Source organism: Tupaia chinensis, unplaced genomic scaffold (assembly GCF_000334495.1).
Source record: "Tupaia chinensis unplaced genomic scaffold, TupChi_1.0 Scaffold000609_1, whole genome shotgun sequence".
NCBI lineage: Eukaryota > Metazoa > Chordata > Mammalia > Scandentia > Tupaiidae > Tupaia > Tupaia belangeri.
The window spans coordinates 1,152,305-1,170,268 of record NW_006160128.1 but is presented as its reverse complement, the minus strand read 5'-3'; the positions used below and the strand labels follow the sequence as shown (position 1 = coordinate 1,170,268).

General features: G+C 52.9%; 1 protein-coding gene across 3 annotated transcripts in view; it reads right to left on the bottom strand.

Annotated features, from left to right (window-relative positions):
* ACTN1 (actinin alpha 1) overlaps positions 1-17,964 on the bottom strand; it is a 105,571-nt gene that overhangs the window by 84,009 nt on the left and 3,598 nt on the right. The gene's annotated exons all lie outside the window — the stretch shown is intronic.

Sequence of the window (17,964 nt, the reverse complement as noted above, 5' to 3'; positions counted from 1 at the left end):
ACAGCCCTCTTCCAAATGGCAGCCTGTGGCCTTCCGTCAACAGCCTCAACCGCTCCGCAACATAGTGTCCACCCTCCCCACCTGCCACGTGGGTTTCTCTGTATGGGATGATACTGGGCTAGGACCCACTCCACATGCAGTGTCCAATCAAGACAGCTGTGCACTGAGCAGGTCTCTGGACAAGCCTGGCGCCTGCCACTGTCCCAAAGAGGACCAGAGCTGGTCCTCCGCTGACTCACCCTGTACTCAACTGTCCCTTCACTCCAGCTGCTCCCAGCCCACTCCTTCGCAGCTCCTGCCTCTCCCTCCTGAGAACTTCGTACTCCTTTCTCCCTGCCTTTTGCCGCACTCTGCCAGACCCAACTCCCCACGGCCCTTTGCCACCACCCCCTTGGCTTGACTGACTCGCTACTCTTCAGTATTCTAGATTTGATTTTTACTGATAGCTCACATTATCATTACTCCCTTCTGCGGAGATAGAAAATCCAGCCTGTCTCCTCCAGGCTGGGTGGGGCCTTGCTCTGGCCCTCCTCACTATCCTGGTCTTTGCGTCTGACAGGGAAATTGCCTCCTCACAGGCAGAGACCTCGCATCTGGCCCTCACCTGGAATGGCAAGTGCTGCACATTTGCTAACTGGGTGGCCGGCACATCAGTATTAATTTCATTCTCTGTGCTTTTTCTTTTCTTTTTTTAAAAACATTTTTTTACTGGGACCAGCAGATGGCATAATGGTTACGTCGCTGGACTTGCACATAGTCAACAACGGTTTGAATTCCAGACCCAGCGGCTTAAAACTCTCACAAGGCACGTGTGCGTGTATGCCCAAAATCCTGAGAGGAGACTGAAGGAGAAGGGACTGCGGTGTGGCCATCTCCCCTTGGGGATGATTTCTTGTTTTCTCTGTCTCTGTCTCTCTGTCTCTCCAGTGAGAGCAAGAGCCCAATAGCAAAAATTTCTCTCTCCAAACAAACTATATATAGTGATTTTCAAGCCACCAGGTCCAGGTCCCAATCGGCAATTGACCATGTGAGGATCCAGCGCCCCAGCCACCACGCCACCTACTGGCCCCCTCCATGTTCTTTCTATCTTTGAAATATTAGGAAAAAAAGATGGTCCACAGCAACTGTGAGTTACTGGATGAACTGCGACTAGCTGTAGCACCTCTGGCCCTAATAGTATGTGTGAGAATCTCGGGTAGCCCAGGCCATCTGGCCAGAGTACAGTCAGTTCCGCCCCTCGGGTGAGGGCCTGCAGCAAGCCCAGAGCAGCGGCCACGCATCTGTGTTCTGTCATTTCATCTCCGCTTGTCTTTCTTATCTGAGAAGTTGCGATCAGTACATCTTAGCACACTAATGTCAGGGTCAATAAAATATCCCAGTTGGTTAAAATATTCCTTTTTTTTTTTTTTTCAATTTGCTATGGGTGCATGCAGAGAGATAAAAGGAGAGAGAGAGAAGTAACGCCCTTCGGGGGAAATATCCATGCCACAACCCTCTCCTCCATTTCTCCCTTCTGTTGAGACTGTGGGTACCCATGCACGTGTGCCCAACGTGTTTTTGAGGCCACAGGGTCCAGGACTCAAACAGCGCAGTCAGCCATGTGGGATCCACTGCTTTAGCCTCTACCACCGACAGGCCCCCCAAATGGTCCAATATTACAGGTGGGTCCTGTTGCTAATTGTGTAAGCTAGGTAACATGAACGTGGGAATTCACTACACCATTCTCTCTTTTCTCCTGGTAGACTTTTCCATAAGTTTTAGGGACCAGCAATTAGCGTAAGGGCTGTGTCGCTGGACTCCCATGTGGTAGACCACAGTTCGAATCCGGGACCCGGTGGTTTAAACTCACGCCGGGCGCATGTGTGAGAGGAGAATGGAGAAGGGACTGCGGCGTGGCCATCCCCCCTGGGTGATGATTTCTTGCTTTCTGTCTCTCTGTCTCTGTCTCTCTAGTGAGCACACACACCCTATAGAGAAAAATCTCTCCAAAAAAAAAAAAAAGCCCCTTTGCCAGCCAATGGCATGGTGGTTAAGGCAATGGATCCCACATGGCTGACTGCACAGTTCGAGTCTCAGACCTGGCAGCTTGAAAAACATGCCATGCACATGTGCGTGCCTGCCGAAAATCCCGAAAGGAAAATTGTGGAGAAGTGACTGCAGCAGGGCCATCCCCCTCGGGGTGCTTTCTCACTGTCCCTCCCTCTCTGTCTCTCTCAGGTGAGTACAAATGCCCTGTGACAAATTATTTTAAAAATAAGAAATAAAAAGCCCCCATGCAGCCTTGGGCCATCCCCCTCCACTGCTCCACCTAGCAGTAAGATGTCAGTCAGTCTCTCCAGAGAGGGGCCACGTCCTGCTCTCAGGAACCCACAGGACTGCACGTGTGAGAAGTATCGGGGCCCATGGAGGAGAGACTCAGCTCCTTCTCTAACGAGGGGCTCCTCTGTCCAGGCAGGGCTGGCAGCAGGTGCTCACGGGCAGGGATGAGCTGGCAGAGAGGACACAGCCAGGACAGGGCTGAGCTCTGGCCCACACTCCAAAGTCAGTCAGCCCGCGAGAGCTGCATGAGTTGGGGCAAACACTTCAGTCTCCCTAAGCCTCAGCTCCTTCTGTAAAGTGGGAAGGAGAACCTCGAAGCGGCTTTTCTTCATGGCGTGGTTATAAGGACTTGCTGACAGATGCTGTAACGGATTAGCACAGGCTGGGCGCGCGGTGCTGTGAGGTGGAGAAAATGGAGGTCCGTGTCTCCCCACAGCAAAGAACAGAAGGACAAGGAGACAAGCAGGGGCCAGGTTCAGCTCTTTTCCAGGGGCTCCTGTTACCCTCTTTTAGAGCCTCTGTTCATCTCAAGTTTGTGTCCATAGACCGCGTCTGGCTTGTACATTTTTCCTGTATCTTGTGGGACTCAAGCTGCCGGAATTGTTTTGAGTCAAAATACAGAAGGTCACATCGTCCCTCCTTAAAGTTTCTTTGTGCCCCAGGCTAGCTCCCTGATCCATATATCTGCCTAACCAAGGTCACCATTCCTGACTCCTAAGTGTGCCAGTGTTGACACCAGGACCACCACCACCAGGCAGCCTCAGCCCCTCAGGCTGATTTAGTCTCCCCTCAACGGTAAGCTCAGAAGCCAGCCCCAGGAGTGTCAGCGCCCACCTGTCCATCACCATCTCCCACCCCAGAGGGCGAGGCTGCGGCATGTGCGAAGTCCCTGACACTGACCCCACTCGCTAGCTACAACCCCAACGGTTTCACCTGCTTCAGAACTGATGTTCACCCTGTGAGTGTCTGCCAACAGGTGTTCTGGAACCATCTGCAAGGATGACTTTAGAAAATGGTTTACCCAAAATAAAGAATCTTTACCAAATGTAGCCCACTAGGAATGAACTCAGGGCAGAGTGTCCTTGGACCAATGAGATCAATTAGGTCACCACTAGGGACCTCAGTCTCTTCATGGAAGGTGCTGGGGGAAGTGTTAGGGATTCCTTCTGGCTTGGCCATTCCATGATTTGATTTCTTCAAACTGATACAAGGGACAGAAGGCCTAGACCAGGGCTCTGAAAATAAACAGGTGGCAGGCAAGGCCACCTATTGACACCAGTCCCTTGGGCAGATCCAGGTGAAAGCCTTACTCACTGGTAACGGCCAGAGTTGCTCAGTCCCATTGAGCCCATGGACAGGCAGCCTCCCTCACGCCAGGCCTGGGGGCCCGCCCGCCACACCTTTTCAAAGGACCAGCTGTGGACAGCGCCCCCTGCAGTGGACTGAGACACTCTCCAACACCCTGGGCCAGCCATGGACACCACACCCCCACCCACACCTGGAGCGTCCAGGCTGAAGGCAGCCTTCACCAACCCCGGCCTCCGCCTCCCACTCGGCCTTCCCCAGGCACCCAGCTGCCCACTCAGGGCTGCAGAGAGTGGATGCAGGCTGGAAACACAGCACTGGCTCCTGGGGCTGCCTGCAGGGGAGGCCCATTCACCTGGCCCCACCCTTCCCTCCCTAGAGGGTGGGGACAAATTCCTGAAAGCTGAGGGCACAGAAAGAGCCTTAAGATAAGAGACTGTTGTTACAGAATAATTAGCTACAGGGCCAGGATGGGAACCCAGGGGTCAACCTGAAAGTGACCTGGGAAAGTGGGCAGAACACAGACTCTCGGTATCACCCCAAGTCCTGGAGCTCACCTCCGCATGATCATTCAAGCAAGCTCTCGGAAGGCAGCTGCCGCCGTCCTCCTGCCACCCAGCCCCCTGGGGTTACAGGTGAGGCTCAGGTGTGGTCTGTCCAGCACCACACGGAGGTCACAGGCAGCACCAAGATGAGGCCCCAGTCTCCTGCAGCCCTGGCACCTGATCACAACTGTTCTTCCTGTTCCCCGGGCATGGGACACCAAGCAGCTCTCTGGCCTCATAGTTCATAAAAGATAGTCTTTCTGCTTCCTTTCCCAAATGCCCCTTCCTAAGTCCCAAGAAAACAAAGCAGAAAGCAGGCCCTGCTGAGTCTCCCAGGCCCGCTACAGACCCCACCCATGCCCCACCCCCGCCCCCACATGCTGTGACTAAAGACCATGGGTGGCTGACGGCACAGACTCAGGAGAGAGCACTCAGCTGGGGACTAAAAGAGAAGAAAAACCAAGGCCCAGTTTTATTTCCTTTAAGGTCCCCAAACCCACAGATGAGAACCAGAAACTCCCTAAGATTTTCTGAATCGGGGCTGCCAGCCAAATGCAATAACCCGCCTTCCAGAGAGGAAGGGACAGCGTGCACAGGGGTGTGGCAATGTGGCCAGCACCTTGGGAGAGGGCAGCTGGCCTAAAAAAGAGAAAAAAAACGCAGCTGCACTGCCTCGCGGGAGCTGAGCGCCTGTGCGGGCACCCCCCACCCACAGCCAGACACCCAGGGAGGGGGTACTAAATGGACTGGCAGGGACCGAGGTCACCCTAGGCTCTGGCCCATCTCAATCTGAGGCCGACTTCCCTGGCCTCTGGCCTCCTCAGGGCTGCAGGGTACACCTCTGAGTCCCAGGAAGCCAACCTGGGCCAGGAATCAACCAGTCCTCAGTGACTTGGACCACCACCACCCAGCACTCGCAGCACCTGCCAGACACCTCCTGCTGCACCGTGACCGTTCACCGACAGCCAGTACTCGGTGAGCACCGACTGCACACGCTGTCACCTGCCTGCTCTTCGAGGTGCTGGAGGAGCTGCTCGGGGGTCCAGGGGGCCCAGGAGACCCTGCAAGTTCACCTTTGATCGTCCAAGGAGCCTCCAGTCAGTTACACATCAGTGGCATCCCTTGACAATCCTCCAAATGTCTTTAGAGCCGAGAGTCTCCCAACAGTGCCCCAAGGAAGCAATGAAGTCGGCCAGCACAGCTGTCCTTTCCTGCACAGCCTCTGGCCTGGTCGCAACTGAGCAAGGCAATGGCCAGGAGGGAGCCAGGGAAGGAGGAGAAGGTGAAGAAACCAGGCGGGGACAAGGCGAAGTCACGGGCTCCATGGCTGCCTCTAGACCCCAGGAATGGGCCTGGCAGGAGGAGCTCACCACGGCTCTCCGCCTCTAGCCTCTCCCAAAACTCTCCATGCAACCCCAGCCCAGGATTCCGAGCACAGCCTCTATCTTGCAGACTACAACCAGCCTCTAAACGTTGCAGGATGCCACAGTGAGGCATAAAACATAAATTCATTTAGAAGCATTCCCAAGTTCACAGTAGCTTTTTCCATAACCTATTTGCTTCATCAAGAAGTAATAAAAGCACAACTGCTACCCTGGGAAGAGAAAAAATGGCAAAGGAGTGAGCATCCTAAGAACCTGACTCTCAAAGCACAGGGAAGAGAGCACCAGGCAAGGGGGCCCGTAGGTCGGGAGCCCAGAAACATGAGTGGAAAAAAAAGTAACAAATTCTGACTGGCCTCACTCAGCCTTCCCTTCTCAAACATCGGCAAGTCTTTGAACACTGACAGGCTCAGAGCAGAAGGTATAACAAAAGAAAGCCTCCGCAGAGGCAGGAAATCAGGGTCTTGCCTGAACCGCCACCTGCATGGAGTCGTGAGACCTGGGCAAGGCCTCCAGGCCCCAGCGTATCAGCCAACAAATGGGGATGCAGGGCTTCCACCAAGTCTATCTTGACAGCTCTGGGGCATGGGAGAAGTGCCAGCAAAAAGGGCAATGAGGGGGACTGGACAGTGACACAGAGGTAGCACAATGCTCTGCAAAGTTAACTCACAAGGGACAGTTCTCCAGGTTCAGGCCTAGAGACCTTCCTGAGCACACAGGCAGGCATATGCCCGTGGTCTGGGATTGGATAAAACTGGAGTGGATCATGGTGTCAAGACCCTTGTAGGGATGCCTCACCCACCTGCTTCTCTCACTCATAGAATAAGTAAACTTTAAAAAACAGAGCAGGCCAACTGGTGGACTGGTGGTTAGGGCAGCTGGATCCCACATGGCCAGCTGCAAGGTTCAAGTCCTTGACCCAGTAGCTTGAGAAACACCAGGCCTGTGAGTGTGTGCATGCTCAAAAATCCCAAGAGGAGAGAAGGGATCGTGGCATGGCTATCCCCCTAAGTGGAATGAGTTCTCACCCCCCCACCTCATTTCTCTCTGGGGAGCACATGCCCCGTACCAAGATTTTAAAATAATATTAATAACAATTTAAAAAAAGAGAGGGCAAGGGGCAGTGTAACACATTGGACTGGATACCATGTACACACACTTGTAAGACAGGCACAGATACACAGACTACGTAGTCCAGAGCTGTGTAAACGTACACTTCTGAACAACGCACCGAACTCTGGTAGTGATTAACTCCAGCAAGGGGAGGGAGGACATGTCTGCCTCAACTCTCTATGTCCTTAAGGCAAAAATCGAAGCCAACGCAATCTTCATAAATGGCTTCAAGATCAGAAAATCTAGAAAGACCTGCTATGACCACCTGAACCTTTTGGGTCTTTCCAAATACTTCAGATGTCCTCTACATCCCCATGCTAGGCCATCTTTAATGGGTCTTGTGAGGACCCAACGAGTTAGCGTCTGTAAAACACTTAGAAAAGTGCCCGGCCCATAGATAGCAGGTCTGATCCTGCTGGGCGTGAGGACAAGAGCAGATGGTTCAGCTCCACTCACAGACACAGTCCCTGACTGGGCAAGGTAGGCCCGAGCTGGGCCTGACCTGGACCTGCTTCTGAACCTGAGGCTTCTGTGGAAAGGGTGTCAGGGCAGGCCTTGGGTGCTAGTGTGGCCTCATCACCCATGCCAAGCAGCCTCACTAAGGGGTGACAAACAGGTCCACTGAATAACTGAGACCCCAATGTGGCATTCCTTAATTAAAACAAAACAAAACAAAAAATTGATGTACAATGAGCTTCTAAATTTACTATTGCTTAACTTAAAAAGGAAAAGAAAAGGGAGAGAATGACAGCAAGAAAGGAGGGCAAGCAGGCAGATCTTTTGTGTAGGGCTAACATTTGGAAAAAATATCCAAATTTCTAACGAAGCCTGGAGGCTTCATGCACGCAGAGGTACCTCCAAACAGTCCCAGCCACCAGTATCCAGGATGAAGGGCCGGAAACCAGGGCTCTGGCCCCATTTCCCTTCTCCAGGAAAGCACGACTCATAAGCCGCCTCCTCCATCTCCCAGTTCCTGGGGCTGAGTCTGGAAAAGCACTTTAGGTTCCTGGAAAGAAAAGCCCTTCCGAAATATCGGGAACTCTACTGGAAAGTGCCATTATACGCTATCTGGAGGATGTCTGTGGTGTTCAAAAGGGAGCCACTCCTCTGCTAAAGTCAAGGCAGTGGCCAAAATCAACAGGAGCCAGAGACACACACATGCCCACTGCAGTCATGCCACTACAGACAGCCAGACCCTGACAGGCACACCCCACACTCGTACACACACGCATGCTGCACTCACACTGCTGCACACACGCATGCTGCACTCATGCTACTGTTCACAGCCAGACCCTGACAGGCACACTCCACACTCGTGCACACACGCATGCTACACTCACACTACCACATACACGCAAGCTGCACTCATGCCACTACAGACAGCCAGACCCTGACAGGCACACCCCACACTCGTGCACACACGCATGTTGCACTCACACTGTTGCACACACGCAAGCTGCACTCATGCCACTACAGACAGCCAGACCCTGACAGGCACACCCCACACTCGTGCACACATGCATGCTGCACTCACACTGCCACACACATGCAAGCTGCACTCATGCCACTACAGACAGCCAGATCCTGACAGGCACACCCCACACTTGTGCACACATGCATGCTGCACTCACACTGCTGCACACACACATGCTGCACTCATGCTACTGTTCACAGCCAGACTCTGACAGGCACACCCCACACTCGTGCACACATGCATGCTGCACTCACACTGCTGCACACACCCATGCAGCACTCACGCTACTGTTCACAGCCAGACTCCAACAGGCACACACCCACAGTCGTGCACAGACACAGGACCTGGCTCCTTTTCCTGGGGCCCATCCCTCACATTGGAGGGTGGTAGGGATCCTATATCCTGGTGTTGGGATTTGACTGAGAGGAATTAAAAGCTCCACTTCTCTCTGCACCTGCAAACTACAACCAGTTATGCATGGACATCTCCACATCAGACATAAGGAGAAGAGAGTCTGATTTTGACGGCCCCCTCCACCCCCAGGCAAGGCTTGGTTCCTCCCTTCCAAGTGCCAAGCTAAGCTCCATTAGGAGACCTGCCTGGGGGAGGCCACCCACCTCAAAGCTGCCTCCCCTCCTTGTCATGTCACCTACAGATGATTTGAAAATAGAGCTCAGCACCACTCCATCTTACTCCCATCAGTTACAGTCAGCTTTGCAGATGGCTCTTTAAAAAAATAAATCTTCAAGCCCATAAAAATACTCCCTACAAGCCCCGGCCTGGCCTGCCATCGCAGGCCCATAAGCGTGCTTTGAAAGCACCAACCTGCATGAAACAAGAAAAACAAGGTAAGAGGGAGAAGACTCCCTACCCCTGACAGACTGCTCTTCCTCCCTTGAGCTAAACTATTTGGGTTTTTTTATTTAAACCCTGGGCTCTGTAAAGTTCAAAGTTGATGATCAGGAAGCAGCACTGTCCTCCACTTAGTGTTGTTCTCTGGCGTGGCTCAAAAATTCCCCAACCTTGGGACCAGCAGTTGGTGTAATGGCTATGTCACTGGACTCCTATGTAGTTGACCACAGTTCGAGTCACAGACCCGGTGGCTTAAACTCCCATGGGGCACGTGTGCGTGCGTGCCCATGATCCTGAGAGGAGAATGGAGGAGAAGGGACTGCAGTGTGACCATCCCCCCTGGGGGGTGATTTCTCGCTTTCTGTCTCTCTGTCTCTGTCTTTCAGGCAAGCACATGCGCCCTATAGCAAAAACGTCTCAAAAAAAAAAAAAAAAATCCCCAACCTCACAGTGCCAAAAGCCAACCTAAGTCCCCAAGTTTTTCTTTCTTTTTTAAATTTTATTTTAACTTTATTTATTTATTCATTTATTTTAATTTGACCAGAGAGAGACAGAGAGAAAGAGAGAGAGAGGGAAAGTGAGAAAGCAAAGTCCCCAAGTGGACACTCCCACATGGCCGACCATGGTTCAAGTCCTGGACCTGGTGGCTTCCTTTCTCAATTACCTTCCCTCTCTCTTTCTCTCTGTCTCTCTCTGGTCAAATTAAATTAAGGTCCTCCGGGTCTAAACAAGGACCCCATACCTTGATGGCTCAGGAACACCAGTTTTTAAAATCAAGTTGCCCTGAGCCTCAGCTACCTGGTTCAAAGCCTGCTCCAATCTGCTGAGACCATAAAGGAAGCCTCTCCAAAGGGAAGGAGTAGGAGAATGGAAAGAACCCGAACAGTGGACGGGGAAGGGTGCTACTAAACCCGAAAGAACTGGAAGCCAGTCCTCTAGAGCTGGGATCAGGCCACAATGACACGAGGGACCTCCAGCTTCTGGGGGCTTTACACTTCCTTCTACTGAAAAATCCTCCACTAGGTTTCTACCGAGAAAAGTAACTTCAAAAAGACTCAGACTCAACCTGGATTCAAAAATCAACTCTGAGCCATTCAGGTTGAGACCTTCCTGGGCTTTACTACCCTCGGTGATAACACAGGGACAAAGCCCTCAGAAGTTTGCTCATTGTGATTAACGGAGGGGGAAAGAAACATGTGAAAGCATAAATGTTAAAATCATCATTCATATAATGAGTACTTGATTATATACCATCCTGAGTTCTTATTATCTCACTTACAAGCCTTGTCTCCCAATTCACACACAAATTCCTTAACAGCAAAGAGTGTGCTGGTACTTCTGGTTAAGAGCAGAGTTCTGACTGAGATCAGTCCACCAGGATGTATTCAGAACCCAGCTGACTAGCTGGTCAATCTTAGGCAAATTGGTTCTCACCTGGCTGACTTTGCAGACCGAATCCTGGATCCAGAGCTTGAAAAACATAGCAGGTACACATGCGTGTGCACACAAAATCCCGAGAAGAATGTAGAATAGACTGTGGCATGGCCATCCCTCCTGCGGGGTGATTTCTCACTGTTTCTGTCTCCCTCTAGCAATCACCTGTGCCCTCTGGCAACAAACGAAATCGTGGGCAAGTTACTGAACTTCCTGAGCCTCAGTTTCCCTGTGCGGAACAAGAAAACTAACAACACCTTCCTCAAAAGGTTGTTGGACAAACCGAGGAAATTCAAAGCAGTCAGTCTTCAATCAGTGTGAACCACTGGTCTTTTTCCTTATTTGGAAACCCAAGACACTGTTAACAAATACTGGTTGGCTGTTTGATATAAAACAGAGACTTCTCCTTTCCAGCCTTCCTTCTCTCATCTTCTCTCCCCTTCCCGGGAGGTAGGCAGTGTTTACATATACCTCCCAGGATCTTGTGAAATGTTTTGAACCTAAATGAACGGTTCCCTTTAAGGGCCAAGGGTACCTTCCTTTCCAGCGCTTTCTCACTGTGTGGCTGTGAGCATGTTATCCTGCAGCTCCTCAACTCAGCTCTGCATCTAGAAAGTGTGATCTTCCCACATACCTTACAAGGCTGCTGTGAATGCAAAATGAGGCACTGACAGAACGTGCCTGCCCCACAGTCCATGTGCAGGGCTTCGTCCCCAGCCCCTCTCCCTCGCTGCAGAATGGATCGCAGCCCCAGCCCCAGAGGCGGCTGGAGCTGAGGACCAAGCAGGCAGTTTCCAGGGGAACAGCTTCCTCTGCATCTCTGCCCGATTGGTAGCCTCGCTGCCTTTTCTTCTCCCCGCCTCTGCCTCTGAAGTGGGCTAAGTCACCTTACCCCGCTATTGCTAGGCAACCTCCAGGGGAGGTGTAGCTGCCTCCTGGGGAGGCTGGGGGCACCCCTGGCCTACTCCTCACCCCCCACGCCTGGGACCCTGAAAAAAACTGGCCTCTTGGACCCCCACCCTGTTCTCTCGGGGTGTAGCAGACAGTAGGACACAATCCCGGCCAATGGGCTTTACAGAGGCAGGGCCCGCAGGAATTTCCCCAAGGACTGGGACTCAGGGGAAATGAGGAAGGCCACCCCCGTCTCCCCCACCCAGCAGCGTCAGTTTGCCTGTGCTTATCTGCAATCTATTCTTAGGCAGTTTCCAAGAACACGGCCTCATCATGCATTGGGCTTTTCGTGAAAGCTGCCGTTTCTGATTATTTCGCTCTTCTCAGGTCCCCTCGCTCACCGCGAGCCCAGAGCCCCAGCTGCAGAGTAAGCGGTAAGCATGGCAGCAAGGTGGACACGCAAGTGAGAGGAAGGACCAGGATGGCAGAAGCCACCAGAAATCCTGGCAGTATCATCCTCCCTCTCAAAGGGATGAGGGGTGGCAGGCAAGTGTCATTTTCTTTTTTATGTTGTTGAGTATTTTCTCAGTTTGTAAAAATCAAGACACAACTCATAAAAGTCCCCATTTGAAAGGGTACATTCCAGTGGTTTCGAGTGTGTTCACGAGGTTGTACAATCCCCACTGTAATTCCAGAATATTTCCATCACTGGGGCTCTGTGTGTATACATTTGTCTGTGGAGGAATGTTCCTCGCATGTACGTGTTTGTTTTATAAGCCACACAGCAGGGACATGGGGAGTGCCAGGTGGGAGCCAGGCCGCCAGGCCTCAGACCCCAGCCCCGCCACTCCACCCGTGGGCTCTGCGATTCTGAGACTCCTGCGGCTGCGCCGTACCGCGCCAGCGCCCTCATCGGCACCACGGAGGGGCAGCAGTGCCCGCCTCACGCGCTGGCCGTGTTCTTGCACGCAGTCCTCAGGACAGGGCTGACACTTGGCACAAGCTCAGAAACGGGAGTCACTAGAATTGTGACTTGAGAAAAGAATTTGTGTAAGTGTGTTTATTTTTTCTGGTATGGGAAGGCACTCTCAATGAAGTCCTCATGCCACCAATCACCCCATTTCAGCTGCCCAGGTCACAACACGTGAACATGTCCTGAGACGTGAACCAAGGACTTGTCCAGTTGTGCTACCTCTGCGCCATGTCTTGACCCTGCTGTTTTGGTGTTTTTTGGTTTTGGGGTTTTTTTTTTTAAGTTCTGCTTCTGGCTCTCATTTGTGATGACGACTCTGACTGAGCTGCGGGGACTGAACGATGCCCTTCCTACTCCAGCCCATCCCTTCTGCAACCAATGGTGCCACTTTGGGGTGGGGAAAGGTTGGGGGCATGAGTACTGGCATGTGTGGCTTTGGAGCCTACACATCACGAGACATCAGTGCTCACACATGAGGACCCAGGCGGGACACACAGGAAGGCAGGCAGGCGAGGGTGGGAAGGGAGGGCTGGCCAGCCTCTCCATTTGCTGACTCCACTGCTAAGAAGGAAGGGTTCTCGGGAGCTTGGACCTGATGCTCGACCTGAGAAAGGCAAGAACTCCTGGTGACGTATTAAGAAGGGAGGTCGGCTTCCAGGTGGCTCTGTACCTGATTCAGGGGTCCCCACCTCCCACTTCCAAAGCTCCTTGCCTTAGCTGGAGCCAGTGTGGACAAGCAGATGCTGGCACCTGCAGGTGGGAGACAGCAGCCTTGGCTGATTCACAAAGCCCACTGGGGCTCCGGGGGTTTCCTCTGCCTGCAGCAGCCACAGCCATGACCTCGCCGGGAGCTGCAGACCAGAGCTGTTCCAACCTCTCCAGCAGACAAGCTCCAGGACCTGCTAGTGTTTTTGACAAAACTCAGCCCAGCTCCGGGCCCCTCCTGCAGAGATGCCGCCATGGGGGTGGGAAGGTGCCTCTAGGCTCCAACTAGGTCCAGAAAATCCTTGGATGGGTTGCACGTGGAGGGCAGCTCAGGTGGGGTTAAGTGGCTAAGATCCCAACAGTACCTGTACAGAGCTGTGGGCCTTGAGAGCCCAAGCTCCAGGCCTGGCCTTCCAGTCCCTTCCCTCTAGGGAAGGTGAAAGGTCAGCTCTGGGAGGGGCCAAAAGAGTGGAGATGAAGAAGAATGAGGAAGCACAATGGAGGGGGTGTTCCCAGCAGGGATTAGTCACTGTGCCCTGCTCTGCTCTGCCATTCCAGGCTTCTCCAATCCCCCCTTCGGTCCAACTCCCCTTTACGCACACGTGCACTGGTGCACGCACACACACACACATGCACACACACAGTCTAACAGCAGTATGGTCTCCAAATCCCATCCACGCTTTGCAATGAAGCGAGATTTCACCTTCCCGCCACCCCAGACCCCAAGGACACAGTGCTGGCTCCTGCCCCACAGGGTGCAGGCATTTGTCTTGCCTGGCCATTACTGGGCTGGGCTACAGTGATTCTGTGTCCTTCTGGCTCCCTCCCCGCTAAACCATGATCTCCATGACCCCATGCAGCAAGTACGGCATCTGACACCCAGTAGGTGTTCAGTTAGCACCTGCTGATCAACTTCACCAGAAGAAAGGGCCAACGTCCTCATGCCAGTAAGAGGCCAGGCTCTTTCCTAGAGACACACAGTAGCATATCATGCCCAGGGCATGACTCAGGCTCGGGTGCCCCACCCTGACTCTAGGCCCACAGGAGGCACCACCAGGTCTTGTGGGACAAGTCTCAAGCCAGATTGAGGATTTGTGGTCACTGGAGGGGTGCCCAGCCCCAGGCCTCCCTTGGGAAGCTGGAAAGGGAGGCTCAGATCCAACTCAACTTTGTAACCTTCCTTGAAAGTTTCGTCCTTGCCCTCTTGAAAGAGCTCGTGACCGAGCATCCCTCAGTGGCCTGCTGGCCCCCTTCTCCTACAAAGCCACCACACCCAGAGACTCCAACAGCCCCTGAGGTCCTACCATTCCCCAGAACTGGAAAATCTGGTTCTTATGCACTCCAGGCCTTCTCACACCTGTCTGTGCTAGGGCAGTCCAGAAGCAGCCCCCGCCTGCTGGGTCCAGGGCCAGCTGGCCCCTCTCCCACCCCCACATCCATCTCTCCTCAGGCCTTGTCAATCACCCTGCCAACCAGCAGGGCACCTGTTCCAGCTCACCCACATGGATGAGGTTTGAGAAGGAAGGAGCAGCTTTAAGGCTCCAGTCTGGGTATGCTGCTAGGAGGTATGGATGGGACCAAAGACGCTCCTGGGCTACAGTCACCTTTGGGGGAATTCATACCATGCGGATGTGCTCCCTGGACCATAATAAGCTGACATGGTTTTGAAGCACTTTAACATTCATCCCTTCACCCTGGATAACCAGAAGAGGGGACTGGGCAGGCAATGGAGGTGGATCCCTTCTATGGTGAAAGGGCTGGGCATCAGTAAGGTTAAATGACTTTGAATGAGGCAGAGCTGAATTCCTGATCAGAGGCCCAGGATAACACAACTCTCGCACAACTAGCCAACCTTGGCTCCTTCAAAGATGGGCTGAGGCACCTGTCTTCTCCATTTACATCAACGGGTTTCTATACCACGTCTTTTCTCAAAGCCTGTGAGGTAAGGACCACAGAAACCTGCTCCTCCAAACAGTCAACATGTATTGGACACTCAGTGTGGGCTAGGTGCTGTGTGAAACCCCCTACCTGTATTTCTTCATTTAAACCTCATACAACCGAATCAGGCAGCCAGCTACTATGAACCCCACCTCCCCCATTGGTACCATCAGGCAGAGCGTGTAGGTGACTTTCCAAAGTCACACAGCTAGTCCATGAGGGAGCCAAGGTGTGGACCCCACAGTGCGCCCTGAGCACAATTTTCTGCAGGAGCTAGAGTTCAGGGTACAGTCTCCAGGATGAGGTGGTCTGTCACCACCATCACTATCCCCAACCTCCAGCCTGGAGCTGGAAGCGATGCATGAGACGAGTTATTTAATTCTTCAGCAATCTTTCTGGACCAAGCCACCTACAACAGGCCTGCCCCTGAGCTTGGCACTGGGAATTCAGGACAGATCAGGGCAGACTGGCTCCCAGCTTGCATGGACACTGCACAGGCAAAGCAGGAGTACAGGACAGCAAGGGATCTGATGATGGAGATGAGAGCCACTTCCGGTTGTATTTCCATCAGGCATGGCCCTGGCTTTGGCTGCCCTACTCAGGTAACTCAACCCCAGCAGGCCCTCGTCTTTTTGCAGTCCACCACCCTCACCCCGCCGTGACTGATGGCCTTGGCTAGCCCTGCAACGGACTTGCTGTCCAGACGCAATGCAAACAAGGCAGTCTATCTTCCTATGACCTGGCCTGACATAAATGCAGAACCGGGATCTGGGCCTCATTCGCCACCACCTTCAGTCACCTGCCAAGGCCTCCTCTGTTTCAACATCCATTCATTTAACAAATATTGATTAAGCTCCTACATGCAAAAAGCCCCAGGGCTGGCACCTGTGGGAATATACATTAAACCAGAATCTCCAAGACTTCAGAGGAAGAGAGAGACTGAAACAGACCAAGCAGCCATTTACAGATCTTCTCATGGCAACCAAGGTGGGTATTGGCTCATTTTTCTAAATAACTGGGAGTCATGGCCATTCCAACAGAGCTCAGCCTGGGAGGTCGGGGAGATGGTGGAGGCTGGGAAGGTATGGCCTACTCCTCTAATCCATGTGCTCTGCCCTAAGATAACTGTATTTTGTGTCTGGAGGCATAGAGACCAGCCAATGAACTCTGCAAAGAGGCATGTGTTAAAGAGGGAACAAGTCACTTCTTGAGTCATGCCTCCTGCGTGCACAGACTTCTCTACCTGCATCCGCATGGGGCCTCACCTGCAATGAAGAAGCACTTCCCTTCCTACTGCAGTCAGTTAATGTGATCCGCCCCCTGCCCCAAGGCCCTGAGGGGTCGAGTCGGAATGAATCCTATTTACCAGTGAAGAGACAAAAATGGAAGCTGGAAGCCCACAAGAACAGGGATCTGGTCTGTCTTGTTCAGAGCACTATCTCAACACCTAGAACCTGCCTGGCCCAGGGGAGGATCATTAGCTCATTCACAAAGTATTTGTCTGATGATCTAATAAAAACCCAGCGAAGTGAAACGACTCCCCCAACGTATTACAAATAGCCATGGTTGCACCAGGGCTAAAAAAGGGGTTTTCTACCCTCCCCCTGGTGACCTTGTATCACACTGCACCGCGCTCTCCACCTCCCCTCCTCACACTCACTCCCCTGCCTCCCTCTGGAATGGTCAGCCTCTGTCCCCTAAGTAGGCTCCGGTCCCACTCAACCCCCACCCTCCACAGCCAGGAGGAAGTATGTCAAAAGCAACATATTACCTTAAGGCTTATCCCCCACCCCCTCCTTATATCCTACCACCCTGACGAGAACTGGACAGGGCAGAAATTACGCAAATGAGGAAACTGAGACCCACAAAAGATAATGTAAAATTGACTGGGGGCGGGGGCAGACATTCTTAGTCAGTTCCTGGTGTGGAGCTTTGCCATGCCCCTCTCCATCAGCCCCACCAAAGCAGGTGCTGGCTGCCCCAGAGCCTCCGACTCTGGAATACCAGGCCCGCTCTCCTGCAGCCATCACTGGGGCTGGTCACTTCCCCTCCCTGATCTCATCTGCACGTGTGGCCTGCGCCCAGCGCTGTTGGGAGTGACAGCTGAGACAACCTGCAGGATGTGACTAGAACAGTACCTGGCACTGTTGACTCTGCCCCTAAATAACCAAATTTGCCAGATGACTGGAGCCTACCTAGCTGCCAAAGGCCTGGTACACACCCGTATCACCCGGGTCAGAGTTCTGGGAGTCTACTTTCCTCCCAAACTATGTTCAATATATTCACTCATTCATCCCCTGACAGTAACTATTAATAGTATGTGCAGGCCTAGTGCTCAGGGGGCCCCAGAACCCAGTCTCACAGTCCTTATGGGGTCTGGTCCTCTCAGGCGCAAAATGAGTGCTTCCTAAACTGGGATTTCTCCTTCTCTTCTAGTCCCCATGAAAGATCCCAAGATCTCCACCGGCCCAATTCCACTCCTGTCCAATTTAAAATCTATTCTAAACAAGAGGTTCACCCCGAAATTAAAAAAGAGCCCCTTCCCTTGTACCCCATGGGAATCTCCACTGGATTTCCAGCTCCACCAGCAGTCCCAGGGTCTCAGGAAATAAAGCCAGTGGGGGGTGGGCATGGAGAAGAGAGGGAGTGTGGAAGCAGCTGCCACATTACAAAGAGCTCAGATCAAAGGCAGAGCACCTTCTCCTATGGCGGCCGGCAGAAGCCACAGCCCAGGAGGCCCCAGGTCGCCTTGCTGCCCATTGTGCGTGTTTTAAATTACCTCTGCTTGTCTGATGAAGTGAGTAAAAGGGCACCGTTTCAGGGCTTAGGATTCCTGAGTGAGCTAATACAGGATGCCTTTGGCTGAAAAAAACTTCAGTCGGCTCTCTACACTCCCCCCCTTTTAAGTTTAAAAAAGGGAATGAATGTTACCATTTTTGGACATGAGCGCTTTCCCTCAAGCCCAGCCCTAACCGCACTATCCAGAGGGACGCGCCATCCTGTCCCCCCCATTCCCAGATCCGCGGCGCGGGC